Raw genomic sequence first — 27,120 nt, forward strand, 5'->3', positions numbered from 1 at the left:
TACTCAATGGGGCTGCAGCGTGTGTGCCTTTCAAGTGTCGCATGCACGTTCAAAAATTCACTGCTGATATTACTGCAAAAGCTTCAAATGTGTCATAAAAAAACAACGGGCTGAAGTTTGTAAAATTTGTTTTCCGAGGGGGAAAGCAATTAAACCACCCATTGGAAAGTGTTAATATGTTCCATAATTATTAGTAGGCAGCTGCCAGTGCCATTCTTTTCCAGCTCCTCACCAGGTATAATGCAGTAACGGCACACTCCGCTGCTAAGCTCACATACTGTGAAGTTCTCCCAGGTAAATCTGCATTGTGATTTGAGCAGAACTTCTCCTCAGAGTATCAGTAGCTGTTGCCCATATGTCTGAGATCGGGAAGGACTGTCTCAAATGAACATGAGAGTACCCACATCACATAAAATTTTACATTTGAAAGCATTTCTTTGGAGCTGTTTGCCTTCGAAGTGGAGTGCTCAGGAGTGTTAACTGGCTGAAGACTTGACCTGGGAGCTCTGGTTTGATATGGGAGATCAGATGATGCCATTGTAACCTGTGAAGGTGGGATACAGGTTGGCATGTCCCTACTTCCTCTTACTGTCTTAAATTTGCAAGGCCTGGAAGATGGGTACACAGGAGTTCCTGCTGAGATCCCAAAGCCAGAAGCTTTAACTCCAAAAAGACCTGACTCCATCACTTTGGACTTATTAACTTTGTACTGCCATTGTTAGTAGTTGTCAACTGAGCACCACCATCTCTGCAGACCCACCACTACTGAAGACCTGTGCCTGTCAACAAGACACTGCTGGATCTAGGAGTGATGAGCCACTTTGCTTTGCTATCAGTCTGTCCCTCTTTCCCCATTTTCTCTTTATCTGCTTTTATTCTTTTACTCTTTGTAGTTGCCATTGCCTAAAATTGTCTTACCTGTAACACTTATTAATTGTAATTAGCCAATTTTACCTTCACGTAGTTGTTGTTACTTGTTAAGAAAGCCCTACTGATGCCAAGAAACAAATCCATCTGAACCCAGCACAACTGAAAACTTCCTGTATGACAAGGAAAAGAGAATGCTTGCGAGCAGAGGCATTTGGTACACCCCTCTTAGAGGACAGGAAGGGCTGAAACTCGGGAGTTCAGCTCCATCTTGTCTTCCCTATCTGGTCAGGGCAGGAGGTTCCCAGGCTGGGGAAGGTATCAGGACTGCAGGTAAGCCTGGTCCCACTGCTGCTCTGGGCTCAGCCTGCATGCATGGGATGCAGCAAGAGGTGGCAACAGCCTGCTGCTTTACCCTGAGCAACCTGCACTAAGCCCGTGTCCTAAACGCCTACCCTTCGTATTCCGTGTATGCTATATATCAAACATATCCTATAAGCTCCTGGATTTTCTCAGCTGCAATAAAGCAGCCCTGTTTGTGTCACAGTAATATCCCGGAAATTATTACCCTTCAAAGAAAAATCAATTTTTTAAGTTATGTATTACTTAGGGGAAAAAATGTGAGCGAGGAACATTTGTCTGTGTTATTTATTTCTGTTGCACTACAGCGATGGTGGGTCGAGATAAGAACTCAGGACTACTTCATGACTAATGTTAGGGCTGACTGAAGTTACTTTAAGCTTGGCTAACTGACTTCAGTACTAACAACTTAGGACTAACAGCTAAGGAGCAGCTTGAGGACTACGCAGCTCTATGCTTCAGAGCACTGACAAGGAGTTTTGTATCACAGGATGCTGCCACCTGTTGCATATGCTTGCAGGCAGAAGCAGAGAGCTTTCTGTCAAGATCTGTACAGAGTTTTCTTTTTTATCCTGTCTTAGATCTATTTTCTCCTGTTCGTTATTTTTGTTGTTACCATTTGGCTGTTCTGTAGGTGTGGGTTTTTTTTTTTAATTATTCAAACAAAAGCTAAATGATTTAATCCTATTTCATCAGTCATTGTTTCCCATCAGAGCAGATTGCTTCCAGAGGAGAGGCTTTTTGCAGGACCCCTCAGCGCATCACTCTGCTGTTTTGGACCAATGGGTGCTGAAATGCAACACAAAAGCTTCAGCTCTAATCCTTCAGGGCTTGAGTGTGCAGAGCATGACTAGATGTGGTGCAGGGAGGGTGATTACATTCCTATTCAATTTGTTTTCTTTGACTTGCCATACCAGCCAGGAGGGATATCCTTATGCAGATGGATTTGACAAACAACACAGCTAACAGTAACAGTGAAAGCTGTCTGAAAATCTACTTTATAGCCCTCCCTGCTTCTACAGCCTCAAGCTCCTAAGGCTCAGCACGTGACTATGCAAGGATCACTGCAATATGACTGGCATTCTCCCCCTTCTAATTCTTTGAAATCTGAAGATGATACCAAATATCTGGTTTTGCTTTGTTCTCAGTTTCCACCTCCTTGGCAGCTAGATGTTCACCACATGCAAGGCTTAGCATTCACATATTCAGTCACAATAACATTTTGAAGGTTGCACCAGGTAACGAGAAATCAGGGCACGTGCTGTGAGGTGGTGGATGGAAACAGCCAAGACTGCAGAGACAGCATGGGACACGAAGCAGGGAAGTCCAAAATCACCACCAAAATAAAGCAGCAGGGCGAATAGTGGCCATGGTCTCTGCATGGCTGTGGTGATGCAGGGCAGCCAGCCCAACACGGTCTCACAGGACGAGGCAGCTTTTATGCAAAAGCAGCTCATTCCTCCAAGAAAATTTGGCTGTGCACCTTCACAGAGCATGCACTCAATACTTTCAGAGCAACCGTGGTGCTCGCACTGTTTAAGCTCTGCACTGCTCTGTTTAGATGGCATACAATCTTCTTTTCTTTCTCCTTTCCAAATCCAAATAAACGACCAGTTAAGTTCTACTGAACAACGATGTTATTTCAGTTGTTCAGTAGTTTCCATCTTCTCTGGCAGTATCACATTTTCAGCACTCATGCATAAACATGGCCAAGCCCCTAATACGTAGGGATTCGTTCTGCACATAAGTTTCATCAGCAGCCCTCATAATAAATCCAACTCCACGTTTGCATTTCCAGCATATGTTGTTTGTCTTTCCAACATAGCAGCTTCAGAAAGGCTGTTCCCCTCCAACGTGACACATCTGATGGTGCCACAGGAAGCAGGAGCCATTCAAAGAGTGCTGCAGCATTGCTGGGAGTGCAGAATGCATCTGTGTGCATCTCACAGCAGGAAAACCAGCCACTTCTGGAGTAATTAATGCAAATCACTGCTCCACGTGTTCACACACACGCTTGCTCTGCTGCGAGAAGCTTGCCATGCCGAGTAGCAAAATGCACAAAGTGACAGCCATGGTCTGGAAAAAAAGGAATAAATCCTGCACAGAGTAAACACGAATGGGGGCTTGGGGAGGGCAGGAAGCTACACAGCACGTCCCAGAAAGCTGCACCTCCTGTTTATGGCATATGTTTGCTTAGTGATGGCCATGTTGCACCTTGGAAATACAGTTCTGTTACTTTGGGATGAAGAGTGGTCCCACCTTCAGCACATCTGCAAGTTTGGGCCCAGTTCCTGCATGCCTCCAAGTGAATATTTAACAGATCCTTATTTTCTGGGCCTGTGTTATCACCTCCAGCAGTCGAGGATTCTCAGAGCCCCCGTGGGCACCACAGGACCCAAGAGCCAGCAGTGATGGTGTGGCTGAAGGCAGCTCCTGGCAGAGAGCAGCCTGCACTTGTGCAGACCAGACCCCACACCTCAGGTCACCCCATCACCGAGCAGGGAGCTCTCTGGGACCAATTCTAAACACATCTCATGGTCAGGCTCAGAGCAGAGTTTGTAAAAAATGGTGCTCAGCATGTTTTCTGTGACGGTTTTTGTGTACTTGTGTTATTTAAATCCATTCTCCTGCATAGTAAATTTGCTACCGTTAGCTAATCTGCTTCGTGTCAGGTGAAAGTAGAGATAATAGGAATACTTAAAGGTTCCATTCGATACAAATTTTTAGATGAGACACAGTGAAATGGAAGACATTTCTGAAACAATTCACTTGACATTTCTATACAGTTCATTTCCCTCGTTTTCATTTTGCCTGCATCTCATTTTCTTTGTAAATTCTTCCACCCAGGCTGTAAATTCTGCAGAACGTGATAGCAGTCACAGATGACCCCTTCAAAGCCACGCAGGTGACACAGGAACTCAAGACTCGATTTCAGAAATGAGTTACAATGCCTCATTGAAAGTCAATTCGTGTCTCTGAGTAGCTTGATCCCTTTCAAAGACTTTGCCCAGCCTTCCTTCCTTCCTATAGACATTTTAAACACTTTGCTCCTCTGAATCTTTTGAACTCGTACACACTCATATGAGTGCACATAATAGCTTGTGTGCACCTGAGCCATCTGTGCTTCAGCAAGTTGCAGGTGAGAGCTACAGGGAGGCAATCTCCTGTACGCTCCTGGATGATGCAGGCTCCATCCGTGGAGATGCCCAAAGCTGGGGACACCTCTGGTCCCCCCTATAGGGCTACAGGATCCGCTAGGAGCAGGAAGGGATGAGGAACCCTGTGCTCCCGAGAAAGAAATCACACTCAATGCCTTCCTTCGGGACAAAAGCATTAAGTTACAGCCACCCTACAAGCTATGAAGTAGTGACCACATCCAGGGATTTGCTCCAGAAAGCAACCTCCATTATCAGACATTTAGAGACGTTGTCATCCAGGTTTTGCAAGCTTCCCTCCCCAGCTGAATGAGGCGTACACATTGGCCCTGTAAAAGCTTCCTGTAAAACCACATTATGATCTTTCCTCAGCATCAAATCATTAGAAACTAAGATAAATAAGTCAGTATCTGGATATCCATAGCACATGGGCAATTTCTGAGCGTTCCTGGAAGATGATAAACAAAATGATGTTACCCTTGACTTTGGGCTCTATTTTACTTTTATGCGTAGCATTTTCCTCTTCTGTTTAATGGAAACTTAATTGCTATAGAAAAAAAAAAAAAGAAAGAAAAAGAGAAGCAAAACAAACGTGTGATTCAACACACACATTACTGCTTCCAGACATTGGGTCTGAATGGGGAATTTCTCAATACGGAGTGCTCTTCTTTGGAAAAAGAGCCACCTGCAGAGCAGTGCCCCTCACTCAGCCCACAGCCACAAGCTGAACTGCATGCTGCTGCTCCACTTTTAGCAGTGATCAGTTTAAAGAAGGCTGGGAGTGGTTCCCCAGTGGTCCCACATCCTGCAGGGAGCTGGCAAAGAGAAGTTGGGACTGAGCAGACAAATCAGCAACAAGCAAGGACTTCCCCAACAGGGCTTTTCTGCTTTGCCTCAACAACTGGTATTTTCCACATAGTGAAAATATCTCATGCTGGAAAGGCTCCTTGCAGCACTGTTAAGATGCTTCTTAGCTTTTCATAAATGCAAGGAGGGAATACATGGGCTTAAGAAGTTGGCTTGATGCAGTTTGGTCATTTATAACTTAGATGGCTCTTAGAAGGGTGAACAGGAAGTCTTTGTCAGAGCATTGGTAGGTAAAATTGGTTTCTGCGTTGATTAAGGTCGAGGTTAAGTAACAGTAATAAGAGAACTATGGTAACAAACAAACACGTGCTAACGTGAGGCTGGCAGGAATAACCAGTGTACAGTTCCTGTAGCAATATGAATGTGTGCTCATCGACAGGACGAGGTACCAAGCTGCTGAGAAAAGGCTGAGAAAGGAAACCAGAAGAACAACAAAAGCAGCAGTGTGTGTGACTGCTTCAACACCACCCTCCTATCATGGTGTGTCAATCTGAATCTCGCTGAAATAAAGCTGTGACTTCCTGGGTAACCTCAGAAAGAAAGGGCAATTTAAGGAAAGGAATGAATCTTTTTGTGCCATGCCTAAACTCAATCTAATCTAAAAATCCCATTTTTGTTCTAAAGAAAAGCAGGATTCTTTTATTTTTGCTTGTGGTATATCGGTGTGAATTTACGTTTCCTTCCTCTGCTTTCATTCTTGTAAATCATCTGATCCCATACTAAATCTCAGCACCCAGTGCTGTTTTTCTGCCAGGCAATTCTGAGACTTGTGCACTGGATGAGAAAAAAGAACTGATGGAAAACTCATGTTGCTTAACAATCATGAGAGCCTCCCAGGTTACAGAAGCCAAGATCTCAAGTCTAAGAAACCATCCTTTTATTTGCTGTGGCATCTTTCCAAGTCATAACAAGGTCTCTAGCCTGCATATATAATTGTTTCTCCTTCTGGACCACTGTGACAGATGGGTGTATCCAATACCAACATAAAGCTCAATTCGTATTGTAGAAGTGTGATGCTTGTTAGAGAAGATTAAAATCTGGAAGGGTAATAATGGATATTAGTCTTGCTTTTCTGTCCAGCTCAAGCCCAGGGGTCTGGCTTGCAGGTGGATGTGGTACAAGCCTGAGTTTTGATCTTCCTGCCAAGCAACAGCTATGTTAAAATAGAGGAGGGGTGGAGATACATTTTGTATGCCACAGCTAAAGCCCAAGAACACAAGCATCCAGTTGGTATACACCTTTTAAAGACGATGGTCTCTGGACAATCAAGCTCTAAATGTCTGCAATAAATAATGTGAGTAGCTGTACTTTTTACAATTCCCTTCTCCCTATTACTAATTGCAAGCATCCTATTAGCTTTAATTACAGCTACTGAACATTCAGCAGCCATGCAATATTTATCAATCTAGCTGCAATGGCTCCTAGGTGATGTTTTTCCTTAGATGTGGCTGGTACTGTTTAGTACCAGAACAATGTGCATATGCGGTATGAGGAATATGCATAAAAGCATTAAATCACTCAGGAGTGAGTAGCTGAGCAATGAACACATTTAGAACTCCTTTCAAAGCTCTGGTTAAAGCCAGTAAGGCGTGTCCTCCAGGGGATGCCCTCTTCCATCCTCCTCAATCCCTTACAACAACCATGGGATCCTTCAGACGCAAAGAGGGCGATCATTAGCTCACATGGCCCTTCAGCTCAGTGTCTGCAGACATTAATTTATGCCCACCCTATTCTGATTTTCTGCACAACTCCAAACTTAGTGCCACAGAAGGGGGCCCTGTGGTGCAGCTCCCACCTGGGGAAGTGCTGCCGTGGATGTTGGGGTTTGGAGTGAAATGCGTGAGGCAGGGATGGCAACAACCGTGATAGCACTGAGAGCAGCAAATCTTGCTCTTAATGGGAGCTCCTGCGTGGCTTCTCACCCCATCTCCTCATTAAGCCATGCCTGCTCCTGAAGCCAAGGCTGTTCCCCATCACACAGCCACGGACACATGTAGACAGGAGCTCCCCACCACAGCGTGCAGCCCAGCAGGAAGCCAGGGGCGTCCCCTACACACTCCTCTCCTCTACAGAGGCTTTTGGCAGAGCCAGGACACAGAGACATCAGAACACAGGGCACCAGGATGCAGGGAGACAAGGACAAAGATATCAGGACACAAGGACATCAGGACACAGGGCAACAGGACATAGGGACACCCCCACAGCAGGAGGGGAAAAGCAAAAGCAGAGCCCTCAGCCCCACTCGTGCCCTCCTCCCACTGAAGGGGCCCCACGGTGGTGCCTCCCTGCCTTGGGGAGTGGCAGCTTCCTAGAAGAGCATCCCGAAGTGGAAGAAATAGCTGTTGGAAACTTTAAAGGATTCTTACAGAAATGGCAATAAACACTATCAATGATTCCTGCATTTTTTTCTGCATTTAAAAAGCATTTATCACGGCTATGAGTTTTAATAGCCTTTAAATTTTTTTTATCACTGGGAGTAGACTTGTAGCACTATGCACTATATATTTAACACTTTTGATCTACACAATGATTACTTTGTATAAAAGCTGATCTTTTTCATTTTAATTTCTCTCTTACAATGCATCTTTCTCATTCTTTTGTCGTGTTTGTTTCTAACCAACTAAGGGACTTCGTGCTCACTGGAATTACCATTGTCTTACCTTCAGATGGGTTGGTTTCCTTCACTGTGTCCCTCCGTGGAGCAAGGCAGTCGAGCTGATGGCATTTTCCCATCTAAAGATAAATTTATCAACAAAAAAAAAAGGATGACTAGAAAGCACGTGTGCAAGCTGCTGGGTTTGAAGCTGGAGTCGGAAAAGAAAAGAGAAGAATACTGCCAGAATCACAGGAATAACTCAACAAAAGAGCTTTTGAGCTAAGCCTTGACCCCAAAGAGGCTACAGAAGTAGGAGATGAGACACTATTTCTTTTTTGATTCTTCCAAAAATAAATAAATAAATAAATAAAGACTTCTTTGTGTTCTCTGTAACAAACAAACATTTCTACCGGTGATGCCTGATGCTGTGCCAGTTGTTCACAGTGACCATCAGGAGCTCTGACAATTGCTCACACTCAAAGAGCTCATCTGGGGTTGCCAGGATTCACAGCAATTCCTCTCGTGACATTTTTGGTGTTTCCCTCCTTGCTGCACCTGTATGAAAATATTAAGGTGACAGAAGATACCTCAAGGCTTATGTTCAAATGCTTTTCAAGACCAGTGGGAAAGACTGAAGACTTGTTCAGAGCAGATCGCTTTGTTTTGATGGTAATTCATGCCACATAAGCTTCCTATTTATTTAAATGCTGCAAATTCATTCATGTTTAATGCATCTCTACCACAGCGAGGACCTGAATTAAACCTAACTTGTGTGTTTTGTAGATCAGACACCCCAAAGTCGGCTCACCCACCACCTGCAGGGACTTCAAGCCAGGGTCTCGAGCAGACCCCTTTCTCCCTGGGAATGTCCTGCACCCACGGGGCTGCTGACACAACAAAATGCTTTCAGCTCCTTTGCATGAAGCTGCACTGTGACACAGCGAAGCACTCAAGCATTGGTGGCCCAGAGATTAAAGAAGCAGCAGAGGAGGCTTGTGGAGGACTGGGGAAGCATGGTCCAGCAGTTCTGGCTGCCAGGGGTGGCTGTAGGCCTGAGAACACAGTGCTCCTAGCGGGCACTGTACGCAGAGGCACAGCTCAGCACACCAGGGTGCCAACGTGAAACTGGGAGAGGTCTGTGGAACAGAGACAGCGTCTAATTTGTGATGATGGGCGCTGGTGCCCAGCTGTTCATCCCCTGAGATGCCCTTCCTTACAGACTTACCAATCCCTAGGCACCGTGCAGTCCACCCACAGCGTGGGAGCACTGTACGGAAAGCTGTGCTACGCACACCCTTCTCAAATTCTCATTTCCAGCTATCTGAGACAACTTTGTCCTGGTGTAATTTGAAACAATACATTGCACTGATCTTACATTCGCAGACATCAAAGCTGTTCCCATCTACGTACAAAGTGTGAGACTTGCTCCATTACAGCATTCAAATCAGGCAGAAGACAAGCTCCTTTGATCCAGTTTTGTTGCTTCCTGAATTGTGTTCATTTGTTTTCCCTAGGAAGTAAAAGATGTAGCTTAAGAAATCTCTATGAAAATTGTCCCTGGTGTAGAATGTGACAAGCAAGCAGGCATGGTTCATGAACATTTATGATGTATTAATCAAACCAAGGCAATCTTCCCTCCAAGCATGCAGATAACCATATAAGCAACTTTGTCAGCCCTGACATAATAATACACGATTTAACCATTCCTGATGTGCAATTTGTCTCCTTTAAGCTAATTGTAAAGAGCACACAAACAGGAAAGGAGGTTTTGCTGGCTGTGCCAGTGGTCTGCATGTGTAGACTTGGCTGGCAGAAAGGGACACAGCAAGGCTGCATCCCAGCTAAAAACACAGTCCTGTCAGATCGGGGCCATTTATGTAAGTAACTGTAAGCCCAACAGTGCCAAATAGATATCAGGAGGAGAATCCATTAAGCGTTATTGAAAGTCAGGGTATCCCCTCTAGCTAAGAAAAGTTATTAGTCTGACAAATGTCAAGTGCTAATCTAGAACTAATGGGATTTAATTTTATGAATTGTTTTCATAAATATTCTAAAATGTCTTTCGAGAGACATATTACATAGTTTCAGATCTCTTGAAACCGTAAAAGTATTTGAGCATAGAATATGAATAATTCACTGCTACAATTTTATTTATATAGCAAAATGGTGTTTGATTTGTTTGTGCCTTAAACCACAGCATCTCGACGTCTCCTCCTGCCACGAGCCCAGGGAAGCGGTGGTGTGCAGGAGAGGAGCAGAGCGGGACAACCCAGCGCAGCTCCACAGAACTGCTCTGCCTTAGATCACATGAACGAAGCACCGTCATTTCATCCCCACGGTGCAGTGGTACTTCACAGTGCTGTTCCAGTGCCTGCATTGCCCTCTATTCTTTTTATATGAGTCTGGGAGGGGAGAGTTGGGTTTTCTGTGCTCTTTGTGGCAGCCGCCTGCTGTCAGCAGCAGCATTCTCCTCTCTGTTGCTTGTTCCTCCTTCCACCAGAAGAACAGCGCTGGAAGGCGACTTGGGAGAGATGAAAAGCACTTCAGAAGGCGCGGGGAGGGGAAGCGAGAAACTGGCACTTGCTTGTTTACTCGACTCCTTTTGTTCCGGGGACCATCCTGCAGAGCAGCCCAACATCCTCTGCCCCTTCATTTCTGCCTTTCTTTGTGAGTAAACAATGCTGGGTGTATTTTCCCAAAGAAACCAGCGCTCCGTCCCCCTGTCCTCATTCTCTGGCTAATGCTGCTTTACTCGGGGTTTGCCCTCGTGCCCCCATCCCTGGGTGGGGAGGCTGCACAGTCCCACGCCTGCCCAGGTCACAGGGTTCTGCCTGGGGTCATCCTCCCCTACTGTCAGCATCGCCTGGTGATCTCCTCCACAGCTCCTGAGAGCAGAAAGGATTTCCGAGCGTAGAAAATTCATCTCTTACAATAACATTTCCCACTCAGTTCTTACATCCTTGTGAAAGTGATATTAGGCACTCTACAATACAGCAAAGTATTCCAGCAGTAAATGAGATCGCGCTCACCTGAATTTATTCCCCAACACAGGCACGGTCTGGAGAATCACTGAAGTGCAACGCTCTGACTCTTCACCATCACACAGATGTCAGTGCAGAGCTGGTTCAGTACGTGTCTGCACCAGCACTGGCATCCTGTCCCCTGCCTTGCTTCTCAGTGCTGTCCGTGCTCAAGTCTCCACTGGGCTTTCACGCCTGCGATGAGAAAAACAAGACGTTTTACCCATGGCAGATCAGCTTCTGCTTTCTAAAGGGAAGAACATGTCATTTTATAACTCAATTGGTTCTGCTTTCTGCCTATTTTGCTTTTAATTGTTCACACGTTTGGTATGTGGAGAGGAACAGTGCAAATATCATTATTTTCAGCAGAGAGTTTCTGCTGTTTTGCTCTACTTCATTAGATACGAACAACCACACTCCTAAAAACCACCAGTGATTAAGCATGCTCCAAACGGGGCTGCAATGTGCCAGATTTGTACTTCCATAGTTATCATCTTGAATTCGCTTTTAAAGTTTCGGCCCCCAGTGGCGAAGCAGAGATGCTCCTTCCCTGCTCTGTGTCCCTGCTCAGACATGATCACAATGGCCACCTGCACGCTCTTTGTTGTCACACCCAGCTCATTTCCCACCTGACATCCCCACCTTCCTCCACATGCAATGGGAACCCCCCCGTGCTGGGGGCTAATCTTCCAGCTTTATGTTTCCAAAACAAGAGATTCTGCAGAGCAGCTTCTCCGGGGAGAAACGGAACCTGCTCAGTTCCTCTCCTTTGTCAAATAGGAGTGGACAATTTCACCAGAACGGACCTTTTCCTGTGAAAGCTCTCATTTTGAATGAATGGGCCTCCCCCTCCACCCCCTGGACAAATCCAGCTCGCACACACTTTTCCAGGTTTGTTTTCAAGCATCAGCTTTGGAGCAGCCTTGTGCTGTGCCTGGAACGTTAACTCAATGGCAGAGTGCGAAACTGTATTTCCTTACGTCTCCTATTGCATAAAAAGCTGTTTACTCCCAAACCATTAACTTTATAGAGACCTACATGGTTGAGCACTCCTGCTGCCGGAGATATTACTTCTGTCTATCACGAGGGAAACCTGTCTGATGAAATTTCTTATCTGTCACCCGGATGCAAGCTGAAGCTTCTCCGGGATGCGCTGGTTATCTGCCTCAGATTAAAAGAGCGAGTGCCACGTTGGGAAGCGATTTGTATAGATCGCTGGGTTTTAATGATAAGTACAAAGGACTTCACCTCTTCAGGAGCATCACTGCAGGAACTGAGAGCTGAACACGATCTCCTCGGAAAGTAATTTGTGCCGCAATTACAAAATACCGGGGTGTGTGTCACGGAGTGGATTGCAGAGGTTTAATTCGCCATTTACTGGAGGCAGGCGTTCTGTTATTCCTGACATCCTCGCGATGTGCCGGGTGCTCAGCGGTGGCTTTCACATGCTAAAACAGATTAAAGAATTTTGTCTAGTGAAAAGGTCTGTCTTTACCTGAGCGCCTTTGTTCTCTACATGCCCAGCTCTGAAGGTAATGTAAGTTGCAAGGAATGCATAACAGCTCAATCAGCTTGCTGTGCAGCATGTCACTTAGCATGTCATCAGTGACAGCTCAAAGATCACCCACCCCAACATAATGAACTTGGCTGCAAGAAAAATCCAGCCTCTACCCAACCTCCTTCCTTTTTGGGTGGGGGTTGGAATAATCTGAACGCTTTCCAGTTATTGTTTCTACTTTAAAGATAACAAACTCAATCACTGTGAGCATATTTCAAGTTACACTTAAACCAAAAACCCAAACACGTGAGGAAACTTTTTAAAATATTATCTTTAAAGAAACTGTTTTTCTTTATCTCTAACAGCTTCATACCATCTGACAAAACCGTCCCGGGTGTGTTCTTTAACAACAGCTATACAAATGAAGAGAGGAGATGAGCAGGTTTACTGCAGAACAAGTTGTGACTCAGACGGATTCACTTCAGTCATACAAAAGAGATTTTTTTGGCTCATTCCTCCAGGAATCACTTCTTGGCTGAGGCTTCCGAGTCAGAAAAATATGGTTTCCGAAAATAAACCCACACCCACCAGAAAATCCACGTTATTTTTCCCCAAGGGAGAAAAACATTGGAAGCCCAAGGACTGTGCAGACCTGTGCTGAGCTGCCAGGTGGGAGCATGGTGGGCTGGAAGGCCCTGAGCCATGAGAAATACAACTGCAGGGAGTATAGGGAAGCTTTCCATGCATCGTCCCATCACACTCCCACTCCCAGCTGCAGCTCACAGCACCACCCATCTCATTTACTGGCATGTTTAAGAATTGGCTATTTCAGTGTATTTATATGGGAGGAAAGCCTTAAGTGCCTGTTATTAATATGATTTGATCTTAAACCACCAGTAGGATCGATTTTCATCAGGAAAGTAACCAGCATTGAGGTTCGGGGAAGAACACTGAATTTGGCATTTTGTGAACTGGTCGTCGAAAATTGCCCACCTAATGGATATGAAATAATTAAGGACATGCTGCCTTAAATTCCTGATGCTGGCTCTGACATTATGTGATGCTCAGTAGGAAAACCAATAAAAGACTCTGGGAGGTTATTTTTCCTGTGCTGTCAGCACATTGCTAGTTAATGACTTTTAGAGTAGGTCAACTGAAAAGTGGTTTCTTTCACAGTTATATGTTACTATCAAGATTTTATTTCCTTTGTCAGCTGTTATTTCTAAACTCCAAGAGCTGTAAACATGATTTTTGATTTATTTATTGTAAAAAATGATTATTTTCTAGTCACCACACAGCTGATTTTGAAAAGCTATTCCTTTTTTATGACTGCACGATCCTATCACCTTATATCTCAATCACCATACAAAGGAATGCTGCTTTATAATTACAAAACCTGTCTATAACATCAGTTTCCTTACTGGCCATATTAAACGTGCTTTTATGTCAAATGCTTAACATGAAAACGTGCCTGCATGTGAGCCACAGCTCTAAAGGCAAGGCACGGCCCAACCTTCAAAGTAGGCCCAGACTGGGGAGACAAAAATGGATCAAGATCCAACTGATGCCTGGACAAGCTCACCAAGGTGATGCTCCAAGAAACTTGTTATGTGTACATGGATATATACGCATTCTTAATTTTACCTTGTCCACAGCCTCAAACAGGGCATTATTTGGCTGCATTTGATGCCTTGTGTCCCACCTCTCACCTCAGGACCACACACGGTTGGTTGGGCCTTCAGCAGTGAGGTACACAGAACACGGCCACACAGCAGCACTGGGGAAAGCATCATCAGTGGGTGCCAACAGGCTATGCTAAAAAACAGAATAAAATAAGGCTGTTTTATTAGGACACCTCAAAAGGGAGAGCCTGGGGCTCGGACCACTTCCTACATGCTGCACGAAAACAACCTCAACTGCTTTTATGACTTCAGTTCTCAATTCAAGCCAGCAAAGGCATTATCCATCAGTGCAAAGCGTCACCTGTTACCTCCAGATCTCCTGCTCCTGCCCAGGGCAACGGTAGCAGCTCAAGCTCAAGCTCAACAAGAGCTTAAAAAACACCACCACTGCACAGTCAGTACAGCAAGTGGCCAAAGCCAGCTGCACGCTGACCCAGCTGTGAATCCATACAAGGCTACCTTTCTTTTCAAGAAACTTGAACAATTTCGAAATGAACTTTCAGTGAAACTTCAACACTTATGTATTTTCTGCTTATGAGTGATGGCAGAATTTGGATCACTGCCTATACTTTTAAAAGCAAAGCTTTGAATAATGCATGGAAGATAGGAATTAAATAGTTGTCTTCTCTGGAAGAAGATAGAGTTGGGCCCTTATTCTTTTAGTTTCCTCATCATTAGCTTTATAACCAACTTCTCACCAGTTCATGAATATTAGAAGAGTTTGACAGTGAAATATATTGTAATTGAAAGAATATTAATTAAGGTTCATCTCATATTCCGTGACTCGCCGTAATATCATCTGAAAAAGAGTCATTATATAAAACTAGAAAGTCATGCTTTATTCAGGATAGTGTTATCTTTTTAAGCAGATGTGAAGCTATTAATTTAAACAGTAAAACATTTCAAAACCTGTATTCCTCATTGTTTCAGATATTAAGAACTGCCTTTCCTACTTAAGCCATAAAGATTTTACTTGATGAATCTCCTTTTCTGAGAATGGGAACTGCTGGGATCTTCGTGATTATAACTTTCCTCCTAACAAATCAATGCAGAGAGCAGGACAAGTAAATTAGCTCCACAACAGCCACTGAGGAACTGGTGACAAGTCCCCAGCATAATTCATTCCCACACTGTTCCTGACGCTTTCCATTGCAGCATATCAATTCTCTGATGCCAGAAACAATGCCCACTTTACTGCAGATCAGTGCTACCAGAAAAGTCACATAATCTATTCCTTCTGTTTCTCTTTGCTCATAAATAGCAATTTAAATACTCCAGGGATCATCCATTCAAATAAGTTATCATGCCACTTTCCTTCTTAAGGGAACCCAAACCTATTCTTTTAGCCTTCATTTTTAAATATGAATGTTGCCCTTAGTCAGAAAAACAAACAAATGAACAACAAAAAACAGCCGTAAAAACAGGAAACTTTTTTTTATTAAGAGACCTATGGAAAAAGTCCTCTATTCATTGCACTGTCTCTGCGTTAGCTTTAATAAATGGAGGCAAATAGTTTCAACAGACAGACTGCCTCGATTCTGACTGACTCACAGGTATGCAAAGGGGATGCAAATCTGATGGGAATTTTTGCTTTGATTCCCTATGAAAACGTTAGTAGATTTAGAAAACAATAATTCTGCCATGAAATACGCTGCCTGGCACTCACACATCCTGTAGCTCTCACAGACCAAGGTTAGAAGCAAAGTCTATTTAAAAGCTGCCCACATTTTGAAACAACCAATGTTGTTACATCATTTAAATGTTTGCACATCACTTCTTTCTTCTATTTTTATATACACTGATTTGATATAAAATAGAAGGGTAACACTTGATCAAAAATTTATTGTTTATTAACTACTGTTCTAGCATCAGAATTAGTTTGAGTCCATTCTTAAAACTTTGCATATAACACTTAATGAGCAGTGTAAACTTGTTTGAAAGTGAACTTTCCATTGAGCTGCAGTGATGGAGGTTTTTTCCTCACACAGGCTGCAAAATCCACTTGAATACTAATTCTGGTTATACTCTTGGAATGACTGTGGATTAATGACCAACAAACTGAACAAATGAGCCTGGGTTTGCCAGTCTGTAAATAAATAACACGGCCTGCAGTACCATCACCCTGGGTCTGACATGGCCTATTGGGTGCCATCAGGGCTGGAGTGCCACGGAAGCACTGAGCTACTGCAATCGTTTGATTTATTTCCTCTGTTCTCCCATTTGAATGGTTCCAAACCAGACTCAAATTCGCTGCCAGATGACTGAGACCCTCCATCTTTTCTTACCAGTCTGAAAGCGTGGCTTCTCTTTGTCTTCTAACCAGTTTTATTTTGGTTCACCTGAAAACCTTTTGGGCTACAGATTAATTTGAACCATCACTGAGAAGCTCAGTGCTCCGAGCACCAAGCTAGCTCAACCAATTGCTCTGGTGCTTCTACAGGCACTGCAACCAAATTTGAAGTATTACTAAAATTGAGCTTATTCTTCTGGTTATGCACTATATCAGCTATAAATCAGCTGTACTGATTTCTGTCACTTCTGTAGTTAGTGTTCTTTATTTTTTCAGTAAAATCTTCTGTTGGAAAAGAGAATGAGTCTGCTCAAGGACTCGTCCACTTTTACAGGGAAGCTAATGCTGCAAAGCCATCAATCTCTGCTGTATTCCCAGTTTTACTGCAATTCTCAGCTGCACAAAAGGAAAGCAATCAAGTCAACAATTTCACCGTGATCAGAACCCAATTCTTCTGGTTTCTCTTCCACATCCATACTGTGATTCAACCTGCTTCACTTCCTTACATACCTGTAGATGCTTTTTTCCAAATAATTTATTGCTTGCTTGACAAAGGGTCAAAATACTAATCAACATCCATGAATATCATCTTAGAAAGTTTTAAAATAATTCTTTAATTAATGTGGAGAAATAGAAAATGCATCTTACAAGCCCATCAGGATTCTCATACAATACTGTCTAGCTGTAATTGCTATCCACACTGAAAGGCATGCCCTGAAAGTAATGATCGAGTCTTAAACGCCTGAACTTAAAGTTCAATTGTATCAGAAGAAGGGAATGCTGAAAATTGGCTAACTTATTAAAATCTGTATCATTTGACAGCACACGATAACTAAATGTGTTGAATGGATTCTGAGTTGATGTTAATGATAATGATGCGGCACTGGAACACTGACGGGCTCTGATCTCCCACTGACACCAGAGGGGAAAGACAAGGCTGGGAGAGGGAACATGGCTGGGATACAAATGGGACAGGGGAGGAGGGCATGGGGCTGTAGCAGGGTAATGCAGTTGCAGCAGGAATTCATGACAAAATAACAGTACTTGGAGAGATGGATGCCAATAGCTTCAACGGTTTCTGCATAGTGAACAACCATTCATTGCTGAGTACTACATAAACATTATTTGAATATAAATAAATACAAAGAACAAATTCCTCCCTTATATGGGACGGAACTGGAATAGCAGTAAACCTCAAGGTTGCTTAAGATGTTATTTTTCCTTCAGTCTCTATTGAGCAAAAGCGATTCTGAGCCACCAAGGAATGGATGCTGCTACTTTTTCTCCTGCTACTTACCATCAAGAGATGAGTGTAATAGGGAGATATTCTTATAACATATCCAGTCTCATTTTCCAAATGAAAGGTTAAGATAGATTGCCAGGTATTGCATCTTTGAAATTACTGAGATCTCCTAAAGCAAACGTAGACAGCCTTCAGGTTCTGTTGTTCCTACATGGAAATGAACGGCGGTGACACATTGCAGTGCTTATTTTTAGTGCTTGAAGACAGCACTTGCTGAAAGCTTACCACAGAGAGATGCAGCTGGTAAGGATGTCTCAAGTGAGGTTTTAGGAGGAGGATGGGCACTTCTGGAAGAAAAGTTAATTCCCTGTGAAACAAAGAGATCTCCCTAGTTAAAGTTTTCTCACTGCTTTTTATGCCAGTGAAACAAAGCTGTAAAAGCAGCAATGACACCGCAACCTTGTAGCATCCTATAAAAAAGGGGGTAAGGAAGGACCAGCATTTGCTCAGGGAAGGGAAGGATATGGCCAAGACACAGGAGTAGGGATGGAGGGCACAGCAGGCTGTGGGATGAGTGGCTCTGCATGGGCCAGACCTAGCGGACCCTTGAGGCCAAGGCCAAGTGCTGTGGGAAGGGCACAGGCAAAGGCACTGATGGGAACTGGCCTCAGGAATTAACTCATCTGAATCCGTGACAAGGTGCCATGCAGTGCTCCAGGTAACTTGGTGAGATGCAGCAAATTGCACCTGGGGTCAAGCACACTCGATGACGATGACAACAGAAGTCTTAAAAATAATCTTTGTACTTCTGCTCTTGGCTTTGTCTGGAGGATGTGTGCTGGCTTTGTGGAATCACTGCCCTGAGCTGTAAATGATGTATGAAATAGAAAACCACAGTTCAGCAGCTGTGGAGTGAAACTGCAGACTGAGCTTTTTAGTCACTCGTGAACTATGCTCTTTGCACCAATATCAAGCACAGACGCACCAGAAAAGCTCACCAAACTTGCACAGGCACCCAGAACACAGCAAGGCTGTTCAGAAAATAACACAGTAAAAGCCTCAGACACAGTGCAACGCTCAGAAGATGACTCTGATTCTAAGGGAACCTTGGCTCTGAACGGGATTGCAAGTCGCTTGCCTTCTGTTGCATGCACAAGAATTTCACCACAATCTGACTGAGCTGACTGTGGGGAGCTGTCTGCACCTCTCTTGCTTCCTGGCTGTTTGTTCTTGAAGCACTTACACTGTTTCCTTTATTCTCCTACTTTCTCCATCACACAGATCCACTTATTCTCTTAGCATCAGTAGCTTTAGCATAAAGCACCAGGATATAACCCCAGATAAAGAGATATATATATGCATCCTCTCCTAGTAGCAAGGTATACACAGCCTGCATGAACACACCAGCAAATGCCTGGAAGACAGGTCTGAGGCTATTTGCTAAGGACTGAGTCATAGATTCATCATAGCATCACAGAATCATTAAGGTTGGAAAAGACCTCTGAGACCATCAAGTCCGACCTCAACCCATTGCCCATCACCACTCAGCTGTACACAGAAGCGTAAGGATTAGCTGCTAAAACTCTGCAGACTTCTTTCAAACTTCACATTTTAACACCCCTCCCACTGGCAGAGGAGCTCATGTCCACCACCCCCATGTCCCAGGGCCACATCCTCATCCCCATTCCAGCACCAACACAAGCCATGGGGAGGGCTGCAAAGACAGCACCAAGCAGCCTCTGGAGCTGGAAGATTGGCTTCGTGCTGAGGATGTCTCAGGGATGACCACAGCTCACTCGTGGATCTTGGAGCTTACCAAGAGCAGTACCCACACCACAAACCCCAACTACTCCAACGCCGTTGTGATATGTGAAAAATACAGACGTGCTCTCATTACTCAGGGCTTTTCCCCTCAGTTCCCAGATTAGAGACCATCTGTTTCTGAAGACACATCACTTTAAGGAATGGAGGCAACTAGAGGGAAACAGGATGACCTCTGCTTTTGAGGCTGCCTGATCATAGTGCTGAGCAGAGAATAACTCTCCATTTTTTCTTTTTGGTTTGTCCAAGAGTGCTGTGCTCCAGCCACCCTACATCTGGCAGCAACACAGAGCCAAGCCAGCACTGCCACATCTGGAGAAACCTCTGTCACCCACTGAAACCCATGGGAATCGCTGTTCCACCATTCTGATTCCTTCAAATCATCTTTTTATTCCTTCTCAGCAGTAGAGTGCCTTAGGAACACCAGGAAACCTCAGCATCTCAATGGTTATTTCTGACATTCACAACCAGCCTTCTGAGCTCTCGTTTTTTGTTCTGTTTCTCCTTCATTTCCACAGACAGATGGTGAACAATTAATTTGGCCTCGACAGTGACAGTATTTCACTTTCTTCTGTCTTTTCTTCTCCATAATTAATTCACCCAATGCAGCCTGCCACTCCATAATCCATCAATTAGGTAAAAAGCCTGGCCTTTTAATTTCAATACATTCTGATATTTGATGCATATTCTCATTTTCATTCTGCACTTCATGGAATACCATGCCCACACCAGACTCACTTTCAGGCACTGTCCAGACCCTTTTCTTGGGCTGCATGGCAGCCAGAGGGAACTGAGGATTGCAATCAGATTTTGCACAGATGCTCCCTCACACAGAGGTCTCCTGTGCAGTACTGACCAAACCAATTGTACCCAAATCTTATTTCACAGGAGCTGCTTCTGGATGACCAACACTCATAGGACAATCTTCCCAATGCCAGCCTTCAGTGAGATGTTATACTCTGAAACAGAAGTGTTATGTCCCTTCAGTACATTTAGCCTGTTCAATGAATAATTGGATATTCTTACTACTTGTATAAATATTTAATCTTTAACAAATCCCTTTGAGTCCTTACATTCAGTAACACTGAACACTGGCTAACTTAAAGCTTATGCAAGCAACAAAGGGCTTTATTCACTGTCTGGAGTTAGGCATGGTGGTCTTTGGTTGGCTCCCAGTGGAGCTTCGGTGTGCTCAGCCCACTTGCTACCTCCTCCAGCAGAAACAACTCAGAAGGTGGATTTTTTCTTAAACCCCTCCACCCATACCTATCTGGGGGCAAATCAGGCATCTATTTCATTTTATCCAAACCCGCTGGTGCCCATGACTCTATCACAGCTCCTGCAATGCAATTCCAGTCCCAGCAAAGCAGAAATCTTAATATCTGCTCAAACTGCTTACTGAGATTTCATCTCCAGTATTTCAGGTTTTTGAAGCAGCCGGCTCCAGAGCTACTCCCACAGACATCCATTTGCAGTGAAACCATCACCTCAATCAATGCAGGACCTCTCAGGTCAGTGGGGATCACAGTACCCCCAGGGCCATCCAGACAGCTCTGGAAAGTAACCTCTCACGTAATTAATTCCCTGAGTGGCTCTAATGCTTTAACAGTCGGAGTATTAATATGCCAAAGCACTTCTAACAGATATCAGGGCTGCAAAGCAAACTGCAGCACATGAAGATAACTTCATCGAGACTGATTCCGGTGTCCCCATGGGTTTGAGCAGAGTTGAGAGTGGGCACAGCCACAGTAGAATTATCTCTGCTGACTTTACAGCCCCTGTTTACCCCTGTCAACAACAAAACATTCAACAAAAGCCTGCAAATACCTTTTGTTAGCAGTAACTCTTCAAACATTAAGGAACAGAACGGGAAATTCTGCCTCCCTGCAAAGCAATAATCTTGTTGGCAAAAAATAATCTGGAAAAATAAATGGAAAGTTGCATTTTTTCCCAGACCTGAAACAAGACAGGCCATCCCTCCCTGCAGAAGCTGGCTGTGTGCAGACCAACTTCCACCAGCCTTATGGCACTTCACTTCTCTAATAAAACCACCATGCTCAGTAGACGTTCGACAGCAAATGCACATCAGTAGTCTGTACACAATTACTTGCAAATAAAACATCATTTTTACGATGCTGACAGAAAAATAAAAATCAAAGTGTGATTTTAAGACCAATTAAAAGGATACAAAAATTTTACCAGCAGAGATTTGCTTTTAAGTCCATTCTAATAAAAATATCAGTTTGAAATGGTCTGTCAAGACACAGAAATGTGCGGTCTGTGGGCCCCATTTTGGAAAGTCATCTGTGAGAGCTCAAGTGCTGCTCTTTCCCCAGTACTATTTAAATATAGTGGGCCAGAAACAATAAAATTATCCTTGATGTAGAAATACAGTAAAAATTAGAGCAGAAAGGCATGCAGAAATATCTTATTTTAGAGTGCACTCTATGATACTGAAATGCTGAAGGTGATGACAGCAGCATCACGAAGTTATCCAAGCATTGGAAAGGTGCTCAGCGGTTTGGACAACCCATGAGGATGGCCAGAGGAGGGCTCAGAAGCTGTGCAGGTGTCAGGAGGAGCACTATGGTGGCAGTGCTGACACCAAGGACCTCACCACACCCCCTCTCCCCCATCACTTCCCGGCCTCCTCCCTCCCAACTGCCCCATCTCTCTTCTTACCAGATGCCTCCCATGTCAGGTTGAGGACTTTTTCAAATCTTCCTCTTTCCTGAAAATGTTCTCGCCTCTGCCACATGGTTCCTCCTTCATTTTCCTTCCCCAGTGTTATTTCTGCACTTTCCATCATCTGATCCATTCTGACCCCAATAATGCTTCAGTTATTCAGGCACAGATACTGATTTTCCCTTCTTTTTGTCACTTTTAGCCTCTACACACTCATTCACTTCTTTCTCTCCTTCACTCATCAGTAAGTTCCTTATCAAGCAAACCCATAGGTTTGTTCAACCTCTGACGTGATGCTGCATTTGCAAGAACAACAAATCCCATCCACAGACACCCTGTGGTGTGAGCTGTTTGACCCAAAGCCTTGGTCAGCACGTGGGACCTGTGCTGCTTCCTCTGAAAAGCGTTATTCAGTAGAGTGAGAACCTCTGCTGTGTCTGTATGTAACCTCCAGGAAGTCATCAGGAACTGTTTTTCTTTTCTGGACTCACTTGTGGATTTCATCAAAACGCTTAACACGTGGTGATTATAAATAAAACCTGTACTGAAGCTGTATTCTGATGCTAGTTAACTGTTGTTTTTAAGTCATGGTGTAGCATAGACCAAGTAATCCCTTCTCAGGTGAGGATCGTGTTGCTTCTCCAACCACTGCCCCGCATCTCCAAACTGCAGAAAATCAATTACACTCCCGTGCTCAGCTGCTCAATTAAGCCTGCACCACACTGGGAAGCACCGTGAGTACATTTGGTCTACAGCAAACACACGTACACACAGGAGCTGTGCTCTTGATAAGAAGGGGCTGCTGTGGTTTGGAGGCATATCAGAAATGCTTACTGCTAAATCTGCCATTCTTTTTGAAGCTGTTTTTATCACCTTGTGATCTTCCCACTTCATGAAAGAGCAATGCACAGATCCTGGGAAGCCCTGTTTTTTCCTTTTCTACTGATGGAGCCAGAACTAGGCTAGCAACACTAAGTGGATTATGTGAAGTGCATTGGAAATGGTGCACCAGGGAAACAAGCAAGCAAACATAACTGTACGTAGGCAAATTATCAGAAATTCTCTCAGTTTTGCAGAGCCACCTGTCACATCTGTAGGGAAGGAGAATAAGATCACTGTGGTTTGGTCTGAACCACAGGAGCACTCCTGATGCTCCAAGTATCAATGCTTTCTGCGTTACACCATTGTTGTCTGCCCAGTTCTGCTGGCCACGAAGAAGGGCAGCAAAATGCCCCATTCTGCTCCCAGTCTGAGCTCTCTCTGGTGCTGGGCACCCCACTTGAGCTCTGGTGATGATGGGGTGGTGCAGCCTCTCCCCTGAGCAGCTGACTGTGGGACAGGAGCAGAGCTGCAGAGAGCCTGCAAGCTGGAGAAAATGACAAAGCAGACATGGAATGAACAATGAAATTGGCAGCCATGGAAATGAATTTGGCCCCAGCTCCCCCATAATGCCCAAGTGTTTCATGTCACCCCAGAGAAGCACTGTAAAAATAGGATCCCTAGGTGCTACAGTAAGAACCTGACAGTCCCTACAGGCACCACCAAATGTCTCATCCAAATTACCCACCCCGCAGTCTAGAAACTGAAATAAGAACCTGTGCTGGAAGAGGAAAGAAAAGAAATACTTTGTAATTGAGTCATCTTTCTGAACACAGTTAATCTCCGCAGAGGTCTCAGTGAGATCACGTAATTAAAGATCCCATTATAATGCATAGTGCAGATTACAGTATTGCTTTATTTATAAGTGCTTCTTTGGTAACCTCAACGCCTGTCTAGGCATATAAGCTGATATTTCATAAGAGACAATGCAGAAACCCACTAAGCATAATGTTATTCCAGATGCACCTTTCACTGTGGGAATGTGAACTTGCTGCAGCAGCTCAGGCCCTTCCTGCACTCCCAGTGCCATTCTGGGATGCTGTGGCTCTCACCCTGCTGCTATGCTATGCTCACCCTTCGTGCACCGCAGACTCACCACCAACATCCTCTGCACACGTTTCAGAGTTATCCCTGCTGATGGACTGGGATGAGAGAAAGGTGGTTCAGGCTGCAATGCTCCAGAAAAGCAGTACGGATCAGATTTGCAGTATGGATCAGATGCTGGATCTCACTCCTGGTAGCTCTTTCGTGCTGTGAGGAACATGGGTTACTCCACCCACTGTTGCTGTTGAAGTAACTGCCTTGAGAGGTGAATCCCAGCTCCCCAGGCTCAGGATCCCACGAGCACCTGGAAGCGATGATGAGTACTCAGATGTCAGAAGAAGATCACCAGATCTTGCCTTCTGAGGCAAAACAGCAGGAATACAACTCTTCCACAGATCCTCAGTGAATGGTATTTCCCAGTCCACGACCACTGCTCCTTCTCCCACGCAGACAAGCCACAAAACATGTTCTTTTTTTTTTTGTCAATCTGTAATACAAAAATAACACGATTCTTTATAGTAATAGCATCCAAGGAACATGACAGAAAAGGGAGATAAGGGAGATAAAGCCATGAGCAATAAATTCACTGCCTCACACTTAACTTTAAGAAACAGGGCACCAATATTGCTTTCTCCCTGCTGAAAGCCACACATTGGACTCACACAATCTTTTATTATGATGTTTTCAAAACGCTTCCCTCCTTCATACAGTGGGCCTGTGTTCTGTGTTTTAGGCAGCTGTCTGGCCAGCTGCATTCATAGATTGATGAAACTCATACCCACAGTTTGACAAATTCCAAAGTAATGCCTACATGCACTAAAAAAACATCCCAAGCAATACACCAGATAAGACACGGCAATAAAAATAAATAAAGGCAATAAAAGGGCACTGCCAGAGGGGAAGTGGGCAGCGTGCAGGGAGGGCAGGACCACTGCAGGGCACAGCCCTCCAGGCTCACAGGATGCAAGCACAAACACTCTCCAGAAAAATGAAAGCCTTGATCCTTTCTCAGAGATGATGGGAAGTGTGAGATGTGTGGGAGCCTGAGGGACCTCGTGATGCTCCTTGTCGTTGTGTCATGCTGCACAATGAAAGCAGGTCCTACAGAATTGCTTACCCTCAGCAAAATGATGTATCCCCGTAAGGGATCTCAAAATACATTTGCTGATCTGGAATCAAAACCTTAAAATCTGAAATCTTTATCAATCATAGAATGGCTCGGGTTGGAAAGGACCTCAAAGATCATTGAGTTTCCACCCCTCTGCAATGGACAGGTCACCAAGCACTAGAGCAGGCTGCCCAGAGCACATCCAGCCTTGCCTTCAGTGCCTCCAGGGATGGGGCATCCACAGCCTCCCTGGGCAACCTGTTCAGTGCATCACCGCCCTCTGAGTGAAACACTGCCTCCTCACATCCAACCTCAACCTCCCCTGTCTTAGTTTAAAACTGTTCCCCCTTGTCCTATCGCTATCAATCCATGTCAACAGTCATTTCCCCTCCTGTTTATGCGCACCCATCAAGTACTGGAAGGCAGAAATGAGGTCTCCTTGGATCCTTCTCTTCTCCAAGCTAAACAAACCCAATTTCCTCAACCTTTCCTCACAGGAGAGGTACTCCAGCCCTCTGACCGTCTTAGTGGCAATTTGGAGGAAAATTCTCCTCTGTGGAATGTTCTCTAGCCAGATGTACCTGCAACTTCTCCTTTTTCTCTGTTACTTTGTCTTTTTTATTTTTATTTTTTTTCATAAAATACATAAAATAAATTTTTAAACTACGTGTGGGAAAAGGATTTTACAAGCTGCTCCTGGCCAGCACCCATTTATCTCATGCATAAAATCTTTGGCCTGTTAAGGCTTCTAATTTGTTCCATGAAGGACTGCTAATGCCCTGAAATCACCTGCCCAAGGAGCACACAACTTGCTGGAAAGATTTCTCCTGTCTTCAGAAGGCTGTGAATCAATCTCTGGGAAATGAAAGACAATGTTTTATCATAAAGAGAAACCAATTGTGAGCAGCAGATAACAACTGGTGGCGGCGAAGTAACGACGTAATGATCTCAAGGTTCATCTTTAAACTTTAGTGCTGTAGAAATGCCTCTAATTAGCAAAAGAGCCTGCTGTATAAAACAAGGGCACGTGTCTCAGTACAAATGAGAAAAAGAGGATAAATAAACAGAATGATTTTTAAAAGCTGCAGAAGCCTTAAAAGCACTCAGCCCAGCGCCCCTGGAGCTGTGCACCCAGCAGGTTCCTGGCTCAGAGCTGAAGCACCAGTGCCAGAGGGCAGGAGGTGTCCCACATGTGAGATTAGATATCTATATCACATATGCTATACAGCACCATATGCGATGCATACAGATACAAGCTTCTGTTAGTACTGTCAGTCTTTCAGAGCTTACAAAAGACCAAAGTGGTCTTTTCTTCCTCCTCTCCACTGAGTCTTTAGATTATGCTCTGCACAAACCACATCTAAAGTGCATAAAGGAACCACTGACTCCCCTGATTCAATGTAGATGGTAACTGGCTGGTGGTTTCCCACACTAGAGACATCTCTGTATTTAACTGGACTGAATTATCATCCCTTCCCTTAAACTCTTTATGAAATATGCATCATTTGATAATATATGATCATTTCTACTGTAGACTGCTCTACATGACAAAACGATGTGACAAAAACCAGGTCACTCCAACTAAAGATAACCCACGAGATCAAGCTGTCCTCTATTTACGATACTTTCAACAAAATATGTCTGAGGAGTTAAATAACATTTGAGGTTATGGAAGAAGCATCACACAGCCATTATTCCAGCTCTGGATCCCTACCAGGAAGCTGTTGGAAAAGAGGTGCTACAGTCTTCACTCTGTCCATACAGCATCTCTCACTGGGAAGGACCCTGCTCCCCAGCTGGACCAGCTGCTTGTCTGGGGAGCTCCTGGCCTTCATCCCAAGAGCTGCTCTGTAACCGAAGAGAACGGGCACAAGATGCAGAGAATCAAGAGCTGAGCTCCTCCAAATGCTGGCTGTTGTTAGGGCAGGGCAGGATGAGGCTGCCACGTGGCATCCTGGCAAGAAATGGGGATGGGATTGAGCACATGTCACTGATGGGCACACGT

The 27,120-nt window shown here is 44.4% G+C and overlaps 1 protein-coding gene across 1 annotated transcript in view; it reads right to left on the bottom strand.

Moving 5' to 3' along the window:
- Positions 1–27,120, bottom strand: part of GLRX3 (glutaredoxin 3) — a 294,370-nt gene that overhangs the window by 115,540 nt on the left and 151,710 nt on the right. The window lies entirely within an intron of this gene.

The sequence above is a fragment of the Cyrtonyx montezumae genome, unplaced genomic scaffold (assembly GCF_038088225.1).
Source record: "Cyrtonyx montezumae isolate F1298 unplaced genomic scaffold, pur_monq_1.0 scaffold_4, whole genome shotgun sequence".
In the NCBI taxonomy this organism is placed as follows: domain Eukaryota; kingdom Metazoa; phylum Chordata; class Aves; order Galliformes; family Odontophoridae; genus Cyrtonyx; species Cyrtonyx montezumae.